Source organism: Python bivittatus, unplaced genomic scaffold (genome assembly GCF_059951505.1).
Source record: "Python bivittatus isolate LINGU-HERP-01145 unplaced genomic scaffold, Pbiv_v1 ctg000020_np1212, whole genome shotgun sequence".
In the NCBI taxonomy this organism is placed as follows: Eukaryota; Metazoa; Chordata; class Lepidosauria; order Squamata; family Pythonidae; genus Python; species Python bivittatus.
In genome coordinates, this window is record NW_028277030.1 from 21,668,992 (window position 1) to 21,690,522 (window position 21,531).

The window sequence follows — 21,531 nt, forward strand, 5'->3', positions numbered from 1 at the left end:
ATGCATGAAGATAACTGGAATATAGCCTTTCCAAATTAAGTGTTGTCCTCCAGATACATTGGCATGAAATTCCCTGAATTCCCAGCCACCACAGGACCTGCAGGGCCAACATATTGTGGACTGAGGATGTACTGTACTAGATTACAGAAGGCCGGTGCCTGTATTTTGGCTCTGCACTTAGCTGTAATATGTTGCAGCTAGATAACTCACTAGACATTTCTTGGTCTGCAGAAAATAGCATAATAAAAAAGCTACCTCTTCTCTCTTTCGATTTCCAACAGTGCCTGCCATTACAATTCTAGAACATCATATTTTGATTCTGCCCCATAGAGGTGCTTGCCATATTTTAAAACCATTTTTGTTTAAAAGGATTCCCATTTCGTTTGACAAGAATAAAACTTGGGCAGCTCTATCAGTTCCTCTCATCACCCGTCATGAGTGTGAAGGCTTTTTCTCCTTTCCTGCTGCTTCTCGCCCTCACTGAAAGCTGGATCCCAAGCAGCTGTATCAGCCATCTTACCCTTGCCATGGCCCCATCCTTTCCCCAATTCTCCAGCAGTAATTTTTCATTTGTATGGTCTAAAGACCCAAGTCTCAGAACATCTCTGAGAAATTGGTGCTGCAAGTTCAGAAGTGGGGTAGGATCTGCATATTAATTCATAGTTTATCATCTTGGAGCTATATGGCTACAAAAGGGTTTGCATCTGCGAGAGCAGATACGATAAATTTTGGAACAATTGGAACAAGCTTCTCTATACAATGCATTTAAAATACACTGGGTTTTTAAAATGTAATTGCTCCCATATAGGTAATGAGCTAAAATGCCATCACTGCTAAATGGCCTGTTAACACTTCAGAGCTATCAAGTTGGATGGGAATTTTTCCAAGAAAGTCTGTAAACTTTCCTTTATTGCTATTCTCTTTTCTACACTGGCTTTACTGAACTCCCTTAGTTGCTTTAATGATAAAAGCAAGTTCCACTGTTTCTAGCTTGTTTCACTCTATTACCATGTTCATGTGAGTCTACAGATTGCCTGGGCTTGATGGCAATTATTTTGGAGGGTTTGCCGGTGTGCTTGGTGCTTTTATTTAATTTTTCTTTTTATGTAATTTTAGACCTGTCTTGACAGAGTCTTCACATCATTACTGGTGACCTTTTTCAAAGACGTTTTAGTGACAGTTGCTCAGATTTATAACTGTGCTTCTTTTTCAGACAGTTGCCTCTTGAAACACTATGAATGATAGGAATATTACTAGTAAAAATGTTGTGAAATGTTCATGTTTGTCAGGCATCTCCGAAAACAATAGTGCTAGTTGCTTCTTAATTGCTTTGGGGGTCTTTGCATCAAACTGTGGAATCCCAGTTTTTGTCTGGGTTGGCTCTCTTTTTTAGACTGACATTTCTGCATGCTGCTGAAAGCCAGCTAAACCTTGGCTGGAAGATTTTCACGTCCCCGCTTTAAGACCTTTGAATGGAAGAGAAGACTGTAAAGAGAAATGAGAACATACTGTATAACCCCTTTACTTGGATTGCATTTCTTGTCCAGCTGAGAGACACAATATGCAGGCAATAATTGTACATTTTAAAAAATGGTCTTTTCTTACACTTTGGTGACAGGCAGGGAGAAACCGGCAGCAAAAGTTAACAGATTACTTCAAGATCAAGATTGCTGCCCTTGCTGCCACCCCACACTCAGCTCCTAGTTTAGCTGTCCATCAACAAAACTTGAAGTCCTTTTTATTTTTTCATCCCTCAATGCTACTAACTTGACATTTTTAATCAAGTTTGTAATTGTCCTAAACTGAAAAGAACATTTCTGGCAATATGCATACAATTTACTCTTTTTGTTTTACATATAATTGCTTCAGTTTTGTGACAAAGTTATGGGCTTGGTTTGTTCTTTAGCATTTTTATAAATCACATCAGCTTGCATAGTAAATTTTGGTACAGTTTTCTATTGATATATAGAAAGATATATTTTATGTACGTCAGAAAGCATACGATAAGTTTCATATTTTGAATTCTTCATCAGCTAAGTTACATATGGCTTCATGTTTAAAAGAACCCATGCACCTCACCATCTTCCATACAGGTAGTCTTTGACTTATGATCATTTGTTTAACAACCATTTAGAGTTATGATGGTGCTGAAAAAGTGACTTACACCCAGTCCTCACACTTACAATTGTCGCAGCGTCCCCATGGTCCCATGATCAAAATGCAGGTGCTTGGCAACCAGCATGTATTTAGGATGGTTGCAGCATCCCAGGGTCACATAACTGGTATTTGCAACTTTCCCAGGGGGCTTCTGACAAGCAAAGTCAATGGGCAAAGCTGGATTTGCTTAACAGCCACATGATTCACTTAATGACTGTGGCAAAAAAATAATATAATCTGGCATGACTCACTTAATGGCCACATTGCTTAGCAATGGAAGTTCTGGTCCCAATTGTGATTGTAAGTTGAGGAGTATCTGTATCCTCCTCCCCAGGACTAATATCTGTATCCTCCTCCCCAGCAGAAATAATTTATTCTGTCCTGGGAAGTTACAGGTCCAATTGATGATTCTATTTTAAGTTCCCACAACATGCTGGAATGATGCTACATCAGAAATTCCAAAGCATTATAGGAACTTTAAATGGCAACTTATACTTGCTTGCTTCTCGGTGAGTCATGGGGAGAGGGGAAGGATAGATCTAGGTGCTGAGGCTTTGGATGTTCTTATCTATGCCTAATGCTGACATTGGCCCTCATTTTAGTTAAGTAATGTTTTCACTTCATGGATTACATCATTGTTATATCTCCCTTGATTGGGTGCCATCCTTTTGATTCATGCTAAAGCTATGTAAATATATTCTATCTTGGAGAATTAACATCTTGTGTTTCCTGGGTCTAATGCCAATATTAATATACTTCTGGGGAAGAAATTACTTCCCCAATGGCCACTCTAGACTTGGGGAACCAACAACAGAACCAAGAGGGCTTAGTACAGTTCTGTCCCACCAATACCTCCAGTAGTTACAATCCCTGAGATTTCTAGAAATAATAAAAATGACAAGACTGCAAGAACACCATATTTTAGGAAAAGGAGGGAAAGAGTGGCCAAAGCTAAAGTCTTATATAATATAATAGTTCCCAGTTTTACCATGTAAATGTTTTCCATGTTGTGGAAAAATGTGCAAATATTAAACTTAAGTCAATGCAAAGTATTTGTATCCAGGATAAATATAATGCATGTGTTTACTCTGGATAAACTTCAGACTTGTGCCCTACAATTTTCTAAGGGTCTGGTAATCAGACTACCAGGCATAATGAATGTCAGTGATTTAAGAGGGCCAGCAACAATATTGGGTCGGGAGGGATGCAAGGAAGCTTTGTTAAGCCAAGTTATCTGGGAGTTTGGCCTATATATATCATTTATAAGAGGCCCTATGAGATCTCTTTGGACATCCTCTTATCTGAAATCAGTGTTATATAGCAGGGCATGTGTAATGCATGAAATCAGGCCAAGCTGTCTAATCATGGAGACCGACATGGCTAATTATTCTCAAATACTATCATCAGGTTGCCTTAGAGTAAGGAAGCCAAGAGGGGAGACTGGAACAGCCTGTTATTGATTTAATCTTCAAAATCAGGAGAGATCCTAGAGTGATTAAAGAGCAATTTCCGGCTTCATCTTGAGATATAAGCTGTTTTCAGGTCAAGAATGAGACAATTTGATGGGCAGTCAGACATGCCATGACTGGCAGCTAGCAGAAAAGAAATATCTTCTGTTTCTTATAAAATACCCTAGGGGTGTTTTTCAGTTAATATATGCATCTCTCATCTAATTGTCCTTTCCTATTGCATTTCATTCATTACAAACGATATTATATTTTCAGTCTGCACAAAGATAGTCTGAAATCTATAGCAAAGATTTTTGACTTCCATAACTAGCAAATTGCTTGGCAGATATAGTCACTAGAGAATCAGCTTTATTTTGAGAAAAATAGCTAATGGAAACTATTTTTGAGATTTATGTTAATGTTCTTAATGTTTAGTATTCTTAGGATCACTTTGGGGCAAATACTTGGTCAGGCTGTCCAAAGAGTAACAATTTATTAAATATTGCTTGGTGTAAGATCCCTTCATTTAGGGTTTATATGCATAGTTAATTATAATTAAAAAATGCTCCCCTTTCTACTCTCCTGCTTCTTTTTTTAAGGATCTAATGTTAAAGGGAAGAAATAGAATGCATTTGAAAATTAAATGTATTTAAAAATGTATTTGTGAGGGTTTGTAATGTTATCACTTGTTTATTTATTAGAATCCTATCTTACTCTGCCCATAGTGGTTCAGATAAATGTGTAACATAAATAATGTGGCCAAGAGATGGAATCTTGGCTGACAATTTAGACCAGTGTTGCTCAACCTTGGCAACTTTAAGATGTTTGGAGTTCAGCTCCCAGAATTCTCCAGCCAGCATGCTGGCTGGGGAATTCTGGGAGTTGAAGTCCAGACCTTTAAAGTTGCCAAGGTTGAAAAACACAGATTTAGACTGACATTTGCTTATTCATGAATGAATAGAAAATATGTACATGGGGTAAAGCTGCATATACAAGCCTCCCGCTTCCCCCAATCCCTGTATATGCAAGCTTCTCTAGAGACCTTTAAGTACTGACTCTGTAGACATTTATATATTGCCATAAGTTATGCATTTATTTAATAGGATTAGAAGTTTGTTTAATATGGTCCACTGTAGCAGTATGGTACAGCAGCTTCTTGCTGGTGGAAAACTCTCTTAATAGATGCATTGTGTTCATTGTCATTTTGCATATATTTGGTCCTTAAGACAGTTCTATTTTGATTTCCATGAAATGCATATTGTTATATGTTTTGATTTGCATTTTATCCTAAAATGCTAATTTTGCATACAGGTTGATATTTTCCTGATCTATGAATTATATTACAAAAGTCAGGAAAGTGGAAAAATTAAAGAATATTCTAACCCTGGATTAGGTCAACATGTTTACATTATATCCATCCTAATATGATGTATTAAATTGGCAGGGGAATCAGTGTTCTTCAATCCCTGTTAGGCTGTAGAGCTCTATCCAATATCACAGTACTGGACTTACCCCCCCCCCATTTTCACATTCTTGAGCAAATTTAGAGTTATATGGAGAGCTATAGAGGGGAATCTATTCCACCAGGAGCATGCATTCCACTGGCAGACATAACCTTGAAAATGTTTTGAAACCATCCTATATAAAGCATCTATACTGTTCAACAGAGAGACACATAATGTAATATTAGCACAGCAGCTAATCAGTGTTTTGTTTTGTTTTTAATTACTGAGCTAATTCCAGAGGTGGGATGAAATGAGGTTGTAAACTTGGGGTAAGTTCAAGAAAAGTCTCTCCAGTTAATCTCATTGTCTTACAGTACCATTCCAAGAAGATATGCCTTCTAGTTATTTACATCTTCTGGCCAAAAGCTGGTCCAACAATATCAAAGCAAATGTTTCACAAAATATCAGAAAGCATGTTATCTGAACAGGAGAAGTGGTAGTGGTGGAATAGCTGATATATTGTAAGCCCAGAAAAACAAAGCTTTGCCAATAAGAGTTACGGGCATGTAGTGAAGCAAGAGATTCAAAATGGGAGCTTTGTCCTCTTGAATAATATGCAGTCGTGTTAAAGCCAGGTTATGGTTATTTAATTGATATTCCAAGTAAATATTGGTAATTTTAAAAGAACTGCACAGTAAGTTGATTCTCGGTAGAGGGCAGTGAATCTGACAAACTGGCAAATTTTGATTTGAGATGAACATTTGCAGAGAAGGTATTTATTACTGTCATAAGACTACATTTTAGGATGTTATTTCTTTATGTAGCTTTAGCCTTTACTATAGTGTTCTAACAACCAGAGCTAATTCCTTTAAAAAGAGTATCAGATTTATGACAGTTCTCCAGAGAGGAACATTGTAGAGCAGTTTCTGTGGGATTTTATGCAGAAGTGATGTTGTCAGCACCACCTTCCAACTACTTTTTGCTTTCTCTTAGAGCTGAAAACGTGACAAACTGCAGGTGGGACATCAGATGCTTGAACACACAAAATGTGCCAAATTTTGCATCAAACCTATTAAGAGGTAATTTCATGCAAAGAATATGAAATATTGAAATGTCGAATCCAATTCTACAAGGAAGGGGCCCCCTGTGTCCAGCCCTATTTCACTTAATTCTTTTATTGCAACCATTTTCCATAATTATCTGAATAGCACTGGAGTCCAACTCCATCAGCTGAGCCAGGGTTTGAAATGAGCAGATACTACTATGGCATTCCTCCAACCTTCTCATCCTCTCCCTACCCCAAGCCAGTTGTGTAGCTGTTCTGTTACTGATAAGCATGGCTGAGTCAATTTGACCCACATGCGAGGAGGGAAGGTGGAGCGAAGAAGTACTTACAGTTGAATGAATTAATGCTCAGTCCTCCATAGCTGCAAAACCAACAGCAATCAGATCTCGCAGGGCTGCTGGGTTTCATCACAAGTGAGAACCCAACTCACCTTCTACAGCTTGCAGTATAAGTTTAGTGACTGAGTGCCCAGTGACTCTACTGCTGTTGTGAGACATCTGTCTCCACATCAGCCCCTACTTTCAGCACATTCACTTGTTAAAAGAATTCCACCCCCTGGTTTTGAGGAGAGAAGGACTTATCCTCACCACAATTCAGCAGCTCCCATTTTAGGAGGGGATAATAGAATTAAAATGTTTTAAAGCATAAGAAAGAAGAAAAGGATCGGGAAATACATGATTCATGAAAATAAGCAAACTCCTACATTCTAGGATGTTTGTCTTGAGGAAAAACTCACATATTCAACCACTCTCTTAGCTATGAGGAAGGTAAAGGGATATTTTAAGTAATAGACTTAGGAAAGAGTTCTGTGTAGCACAAGTAGTGCTAAATATATTGGACTATAGCTCCCATTATCCCCAGCCATGATGGGGAAGTCTGATGTACAGGATTAAATTGCTCTGATAGCAGGCACTAGTCAGTAGACTAGAGTATTCTAGCAATTATAACCATTTATTGTTAAGATACCTGTCACCTTCCTGTTCCTGCGTACCTCAGTTCATTCTTTGTTTCTCTAACAATATGGTAGTCAGTTATTTGCACTCCTAAGTCTGTGCTTTCAGCCTGGTCATATTCAAGCTGGGTTTGTCTTCTAGGTCAGCATGGGTTGCATTGCGGCTCAGAAAATGATAAGAAAAACTCTTCAGGGTGAAGAAGAAACACATTTACTTCCGTTTAATTGAATGGGATTTATTCCAAACTAAGTGTGCATGTGATGTGTGTCCTTCTTAATCAGCTGAGAATAACTTTTAAGGGTCAAGGAGTTTTGTGGAGCACTTAAACCAAATAAAATGGTTCAGTGAGTCGGTAGGGTTAGAAGGGGATCGGTTCTTTTGTCTGTGTTTTGGCCCTCTTAACTACTGTTTTGGTTTAGTTTCCTTTTCTAGAAAGCTGCAGGGGAGTGGATGATTTAAGTAAAATAGTCAGTGGAGGAAATCAGGACGTGTAAGAATTACATTAATTACATTAATTTAATTAAGCTCTCCTGACCACTTTCTTTTTTTGAGACCTGGCTGGGGACCTAAACAGGGGACTTGCCTCCACCCTATCTCACCTAAACACGTATCACTTCATCCTTTGCCCAAGATACAGCTGTAAAACATAAAATGGCAAGGTTGGGAGAGACTCTTTCATTGCCTGCTTTGCAAGCAGAGAAATACACATTACAGGGGAGTGCTGAAGGAAACGTAGACCTAAAACTACCTAGCTGCACTGCAACATCCATGTTCTTCCTCCCCACCCTCTTAATTTATTCCTTTGTGTTTCTGTATCTCTATGGTGGTTGAGGACCGATTTCAGAAATCTGAAGGAGTGGGCTCCAGGTCACAACAAATGTGTTGTTGCCAAGTCTCTTTGCTGTATTTGTAGCAAGAGGCTAACACAGGCAATCCTGCAAGGTTTTGTGTGGTCTCACAATGAGCCTTCATTTACATCCCTCTAATCACTCTGTGTATTTTGAACATGACTCTGCAGCAAGGGGATTGGACTGTGACATGAGCAGTTTGTTGATCTGAAGTTCCCTCTAGTTCTTCCTTCTTTTCTATACATAGGTTTAGTTTATCCTATTCCCAAACTCATTTGATTTTTCATCAAAGTTCACCCTTATCTGTGCGTGTATTTCTCCAAAAATATACTTTGTTTTATAGTTTTGCCTACACGTCTGTTTGTTTTGCAGAACATTTACCCTATAATGCATTTTGTACATTATTTTCATGCATATGTTTTCTTAAGGGGAGTTTTTCTAAAATACGTTTTTCTTTGCAAAATTCAGGGACGTGCAGATTTGGAAGGAAGAGTTTTTAGTTCATGTAAAATGTGAAAACAAGTCAGGTTTGCATTCAAGTGAGAACTAGGCACATTTTCCCCTGATCTCTACTTTAGTAGTAATTTATGTTGTTGCTGTGGCAAAAGGGGTAAACCAAATAAGTTTGCCAGAAAGTGATCTTTCAGTGTAAGCATGCTGAGAGAATGAGGGACATCTCACTGAAAACAAAAACGATCTTCTCTGAAAATATATTTGTGCTGTTCAGAAGGCAAGTAAGTGCTGTTGCTGATTGACTTGCTATTGCTTGTGCAACATTGTCCCTACAGCAAGTGTGCTTTAGTGAAACATTTATCTCGCTGCTGCTTCTATCACAGCAGCCAACCCAAAGAAAGCCTTCAAATGAAGATTGATACTATGCTATGGGATTACTTCCAGCAGCCATTTATCTACACGAAAACTCTAACATGCACTAAGAAAATGAGAGGGGAAATTACATTGGTCCTATTTCTAAGCAAATATTTAATATGCTATTAATTTTGTTCCCCCATGTCTGTGTGCATGTGTATATATGTTGAGGGACCTAGTGCTATAATTCAATCTTTCCTTCAGATGACTTCAGCAAGTGATAAGAAACTTTTCAGAAAGCACATTTTTCCATAGGGGAACTGAATTAGATATGAAGTATAGTTATGCATGGCAACATTCCCAACAGAAAATATTCTTTGTGTGTGTGTACGGGAGACTCCCTCCCCTGTCGTTAAGCACTGACGGACAACTTGTGGCCATTCTAGAACATCGGCCTGAGCAATCAGTGTGGTCAATAGTGCAGGATGCTGGAAGATGTAGTTCAGCAACTTCTGCAGGCGCAAGTTGTTCACCCCTTGGCCTAAGGATGCTGAAATGTTAAGACTGCATTGCTGTTTTATTCTTTGTACAATTGATGGAAGTTGGCTGGTGCCCATGACAAGAATTGATATGTTCTTTGTCCCATAAAGTGTTGCAGATGTTTAACCAATTCAATTATTTCCTTTAAAATTATTTACAATGGCATTATTTTAATGCAAAAATAAAAGAGGTTTATTTATTTCAACACTTTATTTTGAGCATAAATCCTTCTCCTGCTTGCTGAAGAAGCCACCAACAAGTTTCCCAATGGCAGTTTTTTCCCCCCTCCTTGCATTATAAGGAGAGTGTGCCATCTTTTCTGCACTGGGCTCAACAGTATACTCGTAGGAAAGAGATGGCAACCTACAAGTGGCTTTGTTAAGCTGCTGCCCTCCCACCCGATCTCCAGTGTGGCTTAGTTGAGTGATAACTGAGCTACCTTCCTGCTTAGTGAAGAGGAGTTGTTGTTGTTGTTTTGTAATAATTATCTGGTGACAATGATGATGATTAGTCCTTCAGTAATGATGATAGAAAGGACTAAATTAACTTATCTAGAATCATTATAGGCAGCTATTTAGTTAGATAACAAAGAAGCCAACTGGAATACTAAGAAGTGGGCAGTCTTTCATTAAATCTGATGGCAAAATTCCCACTGACCTTAATAAAGTGGATTTTGCCCTGGGAAAGGGAGCTTATCTCATAAACGTGTTGCACATGCTGTTTTGTTTAGACAGTTAATTAATATCAAATGGAATAATCAACTCCGTTGTCATCAGCCACGATTCAGGAGGAGGCCATCAACTTGTCTCAGCAGAGCCACTGATAGTTTGATAACCATTTCCAACAGAAACATATTTTTAAAAGTGCCTGATAGGTTTTAATTGATAAGTAATGGCTCAGGTTATGTTCTTTGGCCACATATTAATGCTTGTCACTGACTTGGTTGGAATGCCACAAAAATATTACATAGGAGCCAGATTCTCTGCCCCACCCCACTTTCTTCTCCTAAGGAGTGCTGTTTTTACTCAGGATCTTGGGTGTTTTGGCTGACATTATGCAGCACACAAGGGGAAGCTGAAAGGGTGAGGGCAGAGGCAAGCGTAGTTGAGACTTGAGTTACAGGGGTTAAGAAAACAGCTTTGACAATATGCCCAGCCTTTATTCTGCCTCTGTCTTGGGTGTGCACATGATTCTAAAGGATAGTTTGCAGTTCTCGGTTCTTCCCCCAAATGCTGTCAGCTAATAATTTTTTGTACTTTTCCAGTTTATAATAAGCATCCCGTATCTAAGATCCTTCCCACACAAATGAACACAGCAAGAATTGCCGGGAGTATGGGTGGGTGGGTTCTGAAGTATGAATGGCTGTATCATGTTGTGGGATGATAGTGTTGATACACATACATGCAGACATGGATCTACCTGTATTCCTAAATGTAATTCTTTATTTTATTTATGTAATTATTTATATTACCCTTATGCTCAAAATTGGATCTGCAAAGCAGTTCACCCTCAAAATTTATAGAAACCAATAAAACAATGATCAGTGAAAATATGGCAGTAAGAGCATTCAAATATTATCCTGTTGATGTACTGCAATATTTTTCGTACATTCCAGTCTGTCAGTGGTGATCGCATGAGCAAAAAGATCATTAATCTGTTCAGCATTGCAGAACTTCTTCCCACATAAAGAACCTATATGGAAGATGTGAACTATTTCCATGTACTTCCCACTGCCTATATATTATTTTAAAAGTTTTCTGAGGCCTTTGGGCTTTCTAAATCATTAATTGATTCACAAACAGAAAATAATTGATTTTGGCCATTAATAATTTTGTACAGATGTTCTATGAGAGATGAATGGCCTTAATATATAGTATGCTGTTATTGTATCTGTTCCACAGCTTGGAATCTTGCCAAGATCTACAATATTGCTTAAACAACCTGTGGCCCTGCAGATGTTGATGAACTACAACTCCCAGTGTCCTCCATCGTGGTTTCAAGGCTGCTGGTGTAGCATCTAAGGGACCATCCGTAACTCAGTCTGCAAACACAGAAGTTCTGTACTGCAGGTGATCATAATGTCAATGGTTAAATTTGAGGTAAGAATTAAAAGTTCAAGTGCAGCAGGAGTCAAATACACATAACATGGAGTAAGGTCATGAATGGAAATGGTGATGCTTTAAAAGAAGAAAACCCTTTTGTGTGGAACGGGGGAAAGGGGGATTCGCATTCCAGACTCAGAGGGAATTTCTTCTTAGCGTTCTATTCTGAGGGTGATAGAAATAAAGATGATTGACTTTTGAGGAACTGGGAAGTGGAAGCAGGTATGGTAGAATGGAAGAGCCCTCAGGACCACCTCAGTTAATGCTAATTTGAGACTACAGGCACTCTAAATTAATTCTTTTTTTTTTTTTATTGTTGTGTTTTGCACAGTAGAAGGAAGATGGTTGCTTGAGCCAAACTCAGAACCTACATGATCCTCCAGCAGCAATATCATGAGAAGGTGAAAGAAATTCCTGTTCAGGCGCACTAACACATCTGAAATGTAATTTCATCTGTCTATCCTTAAAAATTAATAGGTAACATTCAGTTGATCATGCTTGTGTTTCATATGCTTTAGTGCTTGCACTCTCTCTTGCTCACTCTCTCTCTCTCTCCACATACATTAGTTGAACAAAATCAAAGCAAAAAAAAAAATTTGATCTGGGAAAATTCAGATTGCCACTCAGCCAATTTTTAAAAGTATTAGTCTGCTCTCTTTCATTATTTTATGTTATTTCTTTAATGTAAATTGGGCACAAGCTGCCAGCATTCCTGATGTTTGTCTGGTTTTTTAGCCAAATGGCATCCTGTTACTGCTGCTAGAGGTCCTGCTATAGCATTCTGCAAAGGTCTGTAACAGACCTTTCTCAAATGGAGTTTCTGCAAATGATTTGCAAATAAGATTTTTTTTGCAGGATATGTTTCCTTCCGCCCCATACTGAGGTATATGTGTAAAGGAGGAGATGACAAGCCTTCTAAGCTAGGATTACAAGCCAAACCTCAACAGCCACTTACAGTGGTGGTTTCGAGGGCTTGTCCAAATCTTAGTCTGACAGTTTGAATGTAACAGTAAACTAGTTTGATCAAACCATGAACATATCCATTAAGTTCTGGGTATGACAAGAGGAGCTCAAGAGGGAGCTGTAAAGAGAGAATAAAGTCTCCAAACCATGGTTTGGAATAGAAAGATGCAACATGAGATCTGTAGGTACTCTAACAGTACATGTAGCCTTCCCTCCGCAGTTAAATAAATATGTTTGTATATATGTGCATATGTTTAAAAGAGTGAAACCTTGTGAGCAGGCTCTAAAGGAATTTTAGTCCCGTCTAGCTATCACCATAAAGGGGCTGATGAACTAGAAACTATAGTTATATTGAGCACTAAGAATTATATTAAGATCTCTAGGTAGCATTATTTTTATGAATCTACCAAAAAAATGGAAACTGTAAACAATGTTTAGGCAATGACTTCAATTATCACGTAAGCAATTATTCGAAACATGATAAAGCCACAATATTATCAAGAACAGACAGCTCTTTTATGTACGTTCTTCAAGACACAGAGAAAACGTTTGGATCTTTGGCATATACTTTGTCCTTCTTTATGAAAAGATTGATTCATAAATACTGGCATTTAGCATCCCATTCATCTGACTGCTAACAAGCTCCTGCATTAAGCTATCAGAGGACATTGGTTCATGAGGTTATATACATATAATATGGCAGAAACCTTTTTGTGGATTAGTAGAATATTTTAAATCTTGGCACTGTAGAGTGCTCTTATACTCTGCAAACCAACTATTTATATCTCCCCTATCAAAGGAGAAATGTCTGTTGAAACATGCATACTGTAATTCAGAGCAATCTTTTGTGTTTTAATCTGCCAGGACTCTCTCCTGTATATTAGACAACCCTCAAGAGAATTAAGAGTTTGATTAGTGCTACAGAAAAGGGTATCAGGTGAAGAGCACAGGATTTCATTTCAGGTTCTTACAAATTCAGTAATACCAAATGTGTAGAGAAAGTCACCAAACCAGGTGGATCTGATTCAAATAAGATATTGCTACGTACAGTAGTTTTCTGAGATTTCCATTTTAAGAAAGTATGTATATATGTATGGCTTGAATGAAAAATGCTCTTTACTTCTTTTTTATGATATATGTATAAATAAGTACTGCTTTGGGGTGTGGCATTTTGTAAACATGTATAGAATATATGTACTTGTAATGGAGGATTTTTAAGGATCTGTACTTTTAATTTTAATCAGCATTTTAAGCTGATTGATTTGAATTCAGATAAATGGAACTGGCAAAAAGCAGAATGTATCTTGTGCCACAATTGGATGCAGCTCTCCTAAGATACCTTGGACAAGTAGTTCATTCTATACACAATGCTGAAAACAGGGAGGCTCTTAGGTAGTTCTAATTGTGCTATTCCTTAAAAGTGATTCTTCAGTATTCTTGATTAATAGTGCATGGATATTTCCAGTTGCAGTTCCGTTGTATAGGCTTTGAAAAAGACCCTGATGAACAAAAATAATTTTCCAGTACTGGTTAATTATACATTCTTAATTTGAAAAACAGTTAAGATTGTTTATCATTACAGACTAATCTTTGATGGATTTAAATTGATGCTCCATTCTTTTTTTTCAAAACTTGATTAGAGAAAGAATTTAACATTTGAAATGGAAACGAATGTCATATATTTAATATATAGATGTTACTCTTGGTATTTGTTTATGTATACATCGTACCTATGTCAAATTGTATTCTTTGTTTTTTCCACTGTCTGCTTGTTTTACTTTGGTGCAGATTTTCTAAGAGCTTGTAAATACAACTGAATATATTAATTCACACTGCTGGGATTGGTAATTAAAGCTTTAGGAAACCAATTTCATATTATTAAATTATTTCAGGGTTGACAGTATGGTGCCTCTGGATAACAGTGAGCTGTGAGCACTTTCCCTGGCTTCTGCCAGGAATTCTGCTACATCCAACATTTTTTAAAAATTATTTAAATTAAAATACTTTTTTTCAAGAATTGTAAAAAGCATCAGGCACCAGCTTTTTCCTTATTTCCATGAATGCCACAAGTCTTGTTAATATTCTTTGAAAATTAAAAAAAAATTACATTCGCGTGAAATTGTCTTAGGAGACAAAACTACACAGCTTTCTGTGCCGTGAAAGGTACACCACCTCTTGAGTGCACCAAAGCAACCATTTTATGGCAGCAGCTAAAATTTGTTGTTAACATTTTCAGTGTTCTTTTGGCTCCCAAAGATTTGCTGAATCTACTATGATAGCATCATTTATTATCAATCCTGCACTGACTAGGGAATTGGAAGAAGATTGTTTCCAACTCTGTGATTCTCCTTTTGTAAGATAGGACCATTTCCCAAACTTAAAGGAACATTTACTTTACAAGTTGTTTTTCTTCCTTTTTTGAGTAACTGAATGTCTGCATATAAGGAATGAATCTCTATCAATAACCTTGCTGAAGAAAATGAGGCTTGGTTTACAAGTATCTTAAATGTGACTTTAATTATTTTTAAAATAATTTTCTTCATAGATTATTAGTACTTATCAAAACAACATGCTGTTGTATGAAATACCACCTAATGAAGCTGCCAGACTTACCTGACAAATCCCAAATTCATGGGTTAATTAGAACCAAAATGGAGATGCCAATAGGGACTCCATCCAGTTGCATTAAGCAAGGTTACTGAAACAAAGAAATTTATCATTTTGAAAGTTGCTAATTGCGCCTGCTTTTCTGTTTGGAAAAGGGAGTCTGTAGGTCTGGGCCAGCTGCCCTTGGGGACCGATCTGTTAACTTACTGTCACCTTCTCCTGAGATACCATCTTCTTGTAACACTGAGCAATAAAATTGTAATTGTAAGTCTTTTGAAGCATACAGCTAAAGACACTCAGTTTGTTTACATTGAAAGAATTCACAAGAAAACCAAATTAAGTAGAACACGAGGATGCTTTAGGTACAAAGAATAAGATGGGCCAGTTACTTGTTTTATTAAATTCACTTTCTCTTCCTTTATTGCTGACTTCCTCAACCTGGTGCCTGACCCATTTGGTGGGTACCAATTTAGGAAGCCTGATTTTTTAAATAGGATCACCGAGAAACCTTCTAAAACCAAAGAGTCCTACGGTACCATAAAGGCAAGCCAATTTTATTCTAATATAAGTCAGAGCATTTCCACTGAATCAGATGGGCACAGCATAATCCTGCAACAGAGGTTTTACGGTATTAGTACATAGAACTGAAGGAGGATAAGGGAAAGGGGAGGGAAATAGGCAGGTTTGCTATGTGGGTCAGGGTCAAAAGACTAACCCGACTAACTCTTTAAGAAACATTATGTTACCTTCAGAGACCATGAAGTTAGAAGCAAATTGCTGATGCAGTAATGATGATAGTAGCTGTTTCTGTAGCCCAGAGCACAGGCTGGCGAAGTGTGACGATCTCATGGTGTTTTTCAAAGACTACAACTATATATGTCTATAATAGATTTACTTAGAGTAGCTGCCCTTGATATCAAAAACTTTCAAATAAGGCTTGAAAGAAGGGGATCTTTAATTGAGTTCACCGTCTGCAAAACGCTAGTGTATTTCAAACGGAGGAGATATTCCTACTATCTGTTTCAAGCGCTTTAAATGAATTCAATGCCCTGCGGGGAACAGACTGAGAGGACAGAAATGTATGAAGTACAGCATGTGGGAACGACATAATTTAATATCAGGGTATATAATTTTCCCTTCATTATGGCGGTTTGTGTAAAGATCTGGAATTGCTTTAGATCCTTCAAGCCAACTCCTTTCCCACTCTGTTCCTGAACCACATTTTATGTTGAAGCTTTGAAATGTTGGAATATGCTAGAGCAGTAAAGGAACCTAATGCAGAGGTGGAAGGGGGAAGGACAAGTGGACCAAGACAGGAATGATGCTTCAGAGCTGCATCATCATCATCATCAGGTGTTTTAATCTTTTGTGTAAATGTATATTTATGGCTACAATATTTCTATAGGTCTACTTAATACAAGTACATCTGGAGCATAAACTTTTAAATCACATGGACTGCAATTCTGGAACTAGTGGGACTCTAATGTATTTAGAGATGCATGTAGGATGATAGAAAATACTCTATAGCACAGGAATAGGCAATGTGGTGCCCACATGCACCACTCAATATATACCTGTCTGTATTTTTTAATTAAAAAATATTAAATAGAAACCTTGTATCTTTCAAATCAAAACATCAGACCCTAGAATCATATTTATTCACAGCAATGACTTTGGATCCCAGAAAGGGATACGCAAAACTCACCAATTCCAGAATGGAACATTCTCCCTCCTGACCATGTCATTCCAGGGGTAGTTCAGTGGTTTCCAGAAATAAATGTTCTGCACTGGTAATGCTTCAATTTGTCCTGGAATACTCTTACAAGTATTATATTTCGGAGAGTTTACTTATGGCAGCTGTAAAACTACCCCCAGAACAGAATGGTCTAGAGAAAAAACAAAACATTCCAGAGATCTCTGGAACTTTTCATTTCCAAATTGGTCCGGTTTGTTCATCGCTAATGGATACCATTTTTGGAGACCTAGGTTGCCTTCTGGTAAATGGGTGTCTGATTACTGGCCATGCTCACCATTTTGTGAATAGGCAGCCCCTCCCAGCAGCCATTTTATGAATGCACAAGCCTGCGGTATACTCTCAGCGTTCCAATTCTTCCCTCCAAAGTTGCTTATCCCTGCCATAGTAGTAGGATGTATCTACAGAGATGTATAATACAGCCTTTCCCAACATGCTGCCTTTGAAACACGCATTCATTGAAGAGGGTTCAACAAAACCTCATAAAATCACAAGTGATTAAAATACCACATTTTGTCCAAGATCACCCTCAGTGTGAGGAAATTGAGCTTGCAATAAAATATATTAGATTCTGACCTTCTTACTTGATGGTGTGCACGTGTGCGTGCAAGGCTCTTGTGCTTTTAAAAATGGTTTTTCAGCCCAAACTTTAGCAAATGCTTATCACTTTTTCTATTTAACTCCATGCCAGGAAAAGCACCATCACTGGTATTTCTGCTGGTTATGCAACTAAAACAAGCACGTGAGCCTTGCCGATAAGAAGCACTGAGTGCTATCCATTTCCCCACCTATTTTTTTTTTGTTTTGTTTTTGTTAAAGTTATATGAGAAAGATACAAGAATAAAAAAAAATTACCTTTCGTATTTTTGTATACTTCAAACTTTGTGCTATCCAAAGATACCATTCTCTGTGAATTAGCATGCCTTTTTTCCCCATATGAATGAAATACTGGACTGTTACTCTTCATATCCTGAACAGAGTTCTGGTAAACACATAATTTAGGAATATTTGTGCTGGAACAGGTTTGGCAGTCACATCTCCACTGAACCATAAATTACAAGATAACAGCACACTATATATTGCATTTAGTTAGCAATGGCTTAAATGATAATTATCTGTTATGAATAGATAGGAACCCAGAAGCATTTTATGAATGTGTTGGAACTTAAATGTGATTGCCCTGTCTGCATTACTTTAAAAAAAAAAACCATAATAGAGCTTCTTCAAATAAACACATTTTCATTATTGTATAGCAGATTTGATATTTCTATTAACTCTATTTTGGAAAGGAAAATCTGTTGATTCTACATTAGTTGATTTCTTTCATCACGCTTTCTACTGTGTATGATTGCCATTTAATTTGCATTGAGGTTTCCCTCCTGCTGGTTTTAATATTTTAAGATCTGTGACCCATAGAGAGAAGTCTAGATTTTCTTCTGCAAAGCTCATAATTTTCTAAAGGAGGCAATGGAGGGATCAAATACCACCCAAATCACAGAAGATGAATTAACATTGCCAGATATTTCAAAATAAGCAAGTGGAACAAATCACTAGTATTCCTTGACCAAGCTCCTGGGGAATCTTTTTTCATATTTTAGTCTGATATTTTGCACATTTATTGAGAAGTGAAATTCTATTGATACTGTCTTAAGTGTCCCTAAGGCTGAATCCTTAGATAATATCTAGTTCAGGAAGGTTAAGAATTAGGGCTGTGCATATTTTGAAACTGATTTTGGATAAGTGCTTTGGAGGGCATAAGAGCCATAGCTGTGGGCACAGCCGTTTTCTGCTATTCATTAAAGTAGCCATTCTTTTTTCAGGCTTCACAAGGGTCTGGAAAAAATGCCATTGCTTTCATAGCTGTATTAATTTTAATGAGGAATTGAAGTTAATTAACGAGTCCACGTGTTAAAGTTAATGCAGCTGTGAAAGCAATGGCATTTTTTTTCCAGACTCATGTGGAATCATGAAAAAAAGAGGAGGAGCAGAGTGCTGTCCTTCAAGGAGTCCAGTGCTCTTCTGAAGCACTTCTGAAGTACTCAGCTATTCCAGTTTACAGCCAGTCCTCAACATATGAAATAACTGCCTCATGCTGGCTATAGATAATGGTGGAGGAACAGCCTCTGCCTATGATCAGTAATGGGATTCTAGATTTGACCTATTTGGAGGAATTAAAATCAGAAGACTTATCATGCCACTTATCCATTCGTTTAAATTCAAAGCAAACAAGATGGAAGTGGATGCAAATCCTTATGAATGCAGAATATAGGGACATGCACAGTAGAAGGTGTGAGGTTGTGGAAAGCTAAATTAGATATATTTTCAGTGTCCTTATGCCCTTTATTTGAAAAACAAAAGCAGAAAAGAACTTTCTCTGCATGTTCTTCATCCCCAGAGGTCAACGGGGCAAATGAAGATGTCAAGGAGCAGCTGCAGATTGTTCTGAAGCAAATCCCAACTTTTTAAAAAGTTAAGGTGTGGGGGAAGCTTCATGTTCAGGGCTCCCTCATTCCTGAAAAACTTAAATTGTTTTCAAACATGCACCCCAACTTTCTCAACTAGATCTTAAGAGTAGGGAAATACTTAAGCACAGCCTTTTCAAAACATTTTCTGCTTCTTTCCTAGAATACTTTTGGTTTCATTCAAGAAATGAATTCCTGATTTAAATGGCTGGAACACAGTTTACCCAGTACTGATGACAAACTAAGAAGACTCTAATTACAAGACATACTTCAGTCATCTTTCTTAAGGACTGGAATTATAATAACCTATTTTCCCTAGTTTTTAGTAGAGAAATGAAAAAAATCCAGTCAGTTCTTTTCCCCAATGACAAGGACCAGCTCTATGCCTAGAAGTTCCATCTTCTGAGAGGCCTTTCAGCGAGGATGTCTGTGCTGAGGAACAGTTGTCTTCCATGCAAGTTGTCATCCTGCATCCTCAGGGATGCAAAAGCACATACAATTGTACACATGCGGATTGGGTATTGGGAGACTCAGCTCGCCCCAACCCTGTCAGCCTTTTGCAAGGCATGAAAGACCTGGCTGTTCTGCCAGGCATTTGGGTCAGGGGGTGGATGAGCTTTGCTGCTGTTAGTGGTGAGTGCGGTAAAGGTTTCCTTGGGTGCCAGGGGTTGTTTAGTGAAGTTGTTTGTTTTACTCTTGTAAATCACCCAAAGTCACATGTGTGAGATGAGCAGCAATGTAAATTAATTAAACAAACAAACAAACAAACAAAATTGCAGACTGCTGAACTGCACTGCCACTCTTCTGATGAAACATCATAGCCACAACTTAGAGGCAAAGACTATCCTTGCCATGCACCTAGTTCACAACACCATCGCGTAATACCCACGCAGGGTATTTCCTTGATCATTTCCAAAGGGAGAGAGGCAATATTTTTCTCTTTCGGTCTTATCTTTTTATTCCTCCCGCATAAAAAACTCCACAGTTTTTTCCACACAGCAAAGAGGGCAACAAACCCCCTTGCCATATTGCCCTATATTGCATACAACAAAGCATTTGTCATTCTTTTAGGTCTCACAAGGTCTTCCAGACCATGGAAGGATACTAGCTCATCACTTGCTGCTTTGTTTTTTGTTTTCAGTAATCTTGCTGTTGCTCCAACAATTGTCTGTTAAGTCAATAAACTATCCTCAACTCTAGAGGCTCATGTTCCATCCCAACTTTATATCTCCCAGTGGGCACTCCTTTGGTTTCTGCCCAGCCTGGGTGAAGCATGTTCCCCTTGCTTTCCCACCTCTGTCCACAATACTGCAAGGCAGCCCTCTCCTCTCCTCTCCTCTCCTCTCCTCTCCTCTCCTCTCCTCTCCTCTCCTCTCCTCTCCTCTCCTCTCCTCTCCTCTCCTCTCCTCTCCTCTCCTCTCCTCTCCTCTCCTCTCCTCTCCTCTCCCTTCCCTTCCCTTACCTTCCCTTCCCTTCCCTTCCCTTCCCTTCCCTTCCCTTCCCTTCCCTTCCCTTCCCTTCCTTCCTTCCTTCCCTTCCCTTCCCTTCCCTTCCCTTCCCTTCCCTTCCCTTCCCTTCCCTTCCCTTCCCTTCCCTTCCCCTCCTCCCCTTTTAAAAAGAAACATCTCTAAGTTGCAATTTAGGAAAGTTGTGCCTTTGTTTTCATGGAGCTAAACGATCAGTTCTTCCCTGTTACAGAGTTTCTGTGGATTTACAAGAGGAAGGTAGGAGTGAAAGAACAACCTGTTCCCTGTTGCTTTGATAATTGTAGCATCACAACTATGATGGTATTATAAGGAGAGAAAATAAAAAAAGGAAAAAGGGTCTGTGTTAGAGTCCAAGGAGATAATGTGGAAAGGAGGTGTGAAGGCACCTATATGGGTAAACCCCTGGGCAAGGAAAGGAAAGGAAAAGCATGGGGACCAGTGAGAAGGAACAATCTCTAAGAAGAAAAGGCAGCCACTGGTAGACTGGCCTGCACAGGCGCCAGCCAGCGATGCTTGCCTTCCCCGTATGGATGGGAAAGGGAAGAAGCTGTTGAGCGCCAGCCTGGACCCAATGTCAACCCCCGGTAATCCAGACTGGAATCTCTGGAGTCAATTTAAGAAATAGCCAGAAGCAGCACGGGAGACACGCAGGTTGGGCTGCATTGCAGAATTGCACATGTTCTGAATCTCCAGCATGCCCCCCCCCCAAGAGCCCTCTGTTTGCAAGCTGGCCCTTTCCTTTCTGTTAATGCCTGGGTGAGTATGGCTGGGGTAGGAAATACTTACATCCTCCAAACTCACAGAAGCATCCCAGCTCACAGCATGCCATTTACAAGGGCAATAAAGTTTTATATGTGTTTAGAGGAGAAGTGGTGTGACTGAAGCAAAATACA

At 38.5% G+C, this 21,531-nt stretch overlaps 1 long non-coding RNA gene across 1 annotated transcript in view; it reads left to right on the top strand.

The window, feature by feature from the left end:
• LOC148216999 (uncharacterized) overlaps positions 1–11,788 on the top strand; it is a 30,674-nt gene extending 18,886 nt beyond the window's left edge. The window contains exons 2-4 of the long non-coding RNA XR_015797812.1: positions 6,044–6,129; positions 11,166–11,363; positions 11,698–11,788. This is a non-coding gene — a long non-coding RNA (uncharacterized LOC148216999). The remainder of the gene's footprint in view (positions 1–6,043; positions 6,130–11,165; positions 11,364–11,697) is intronic.
• The last annotated feature ends 9,743 nt before the right edge of the window (positions 11,789–21,531 follow it).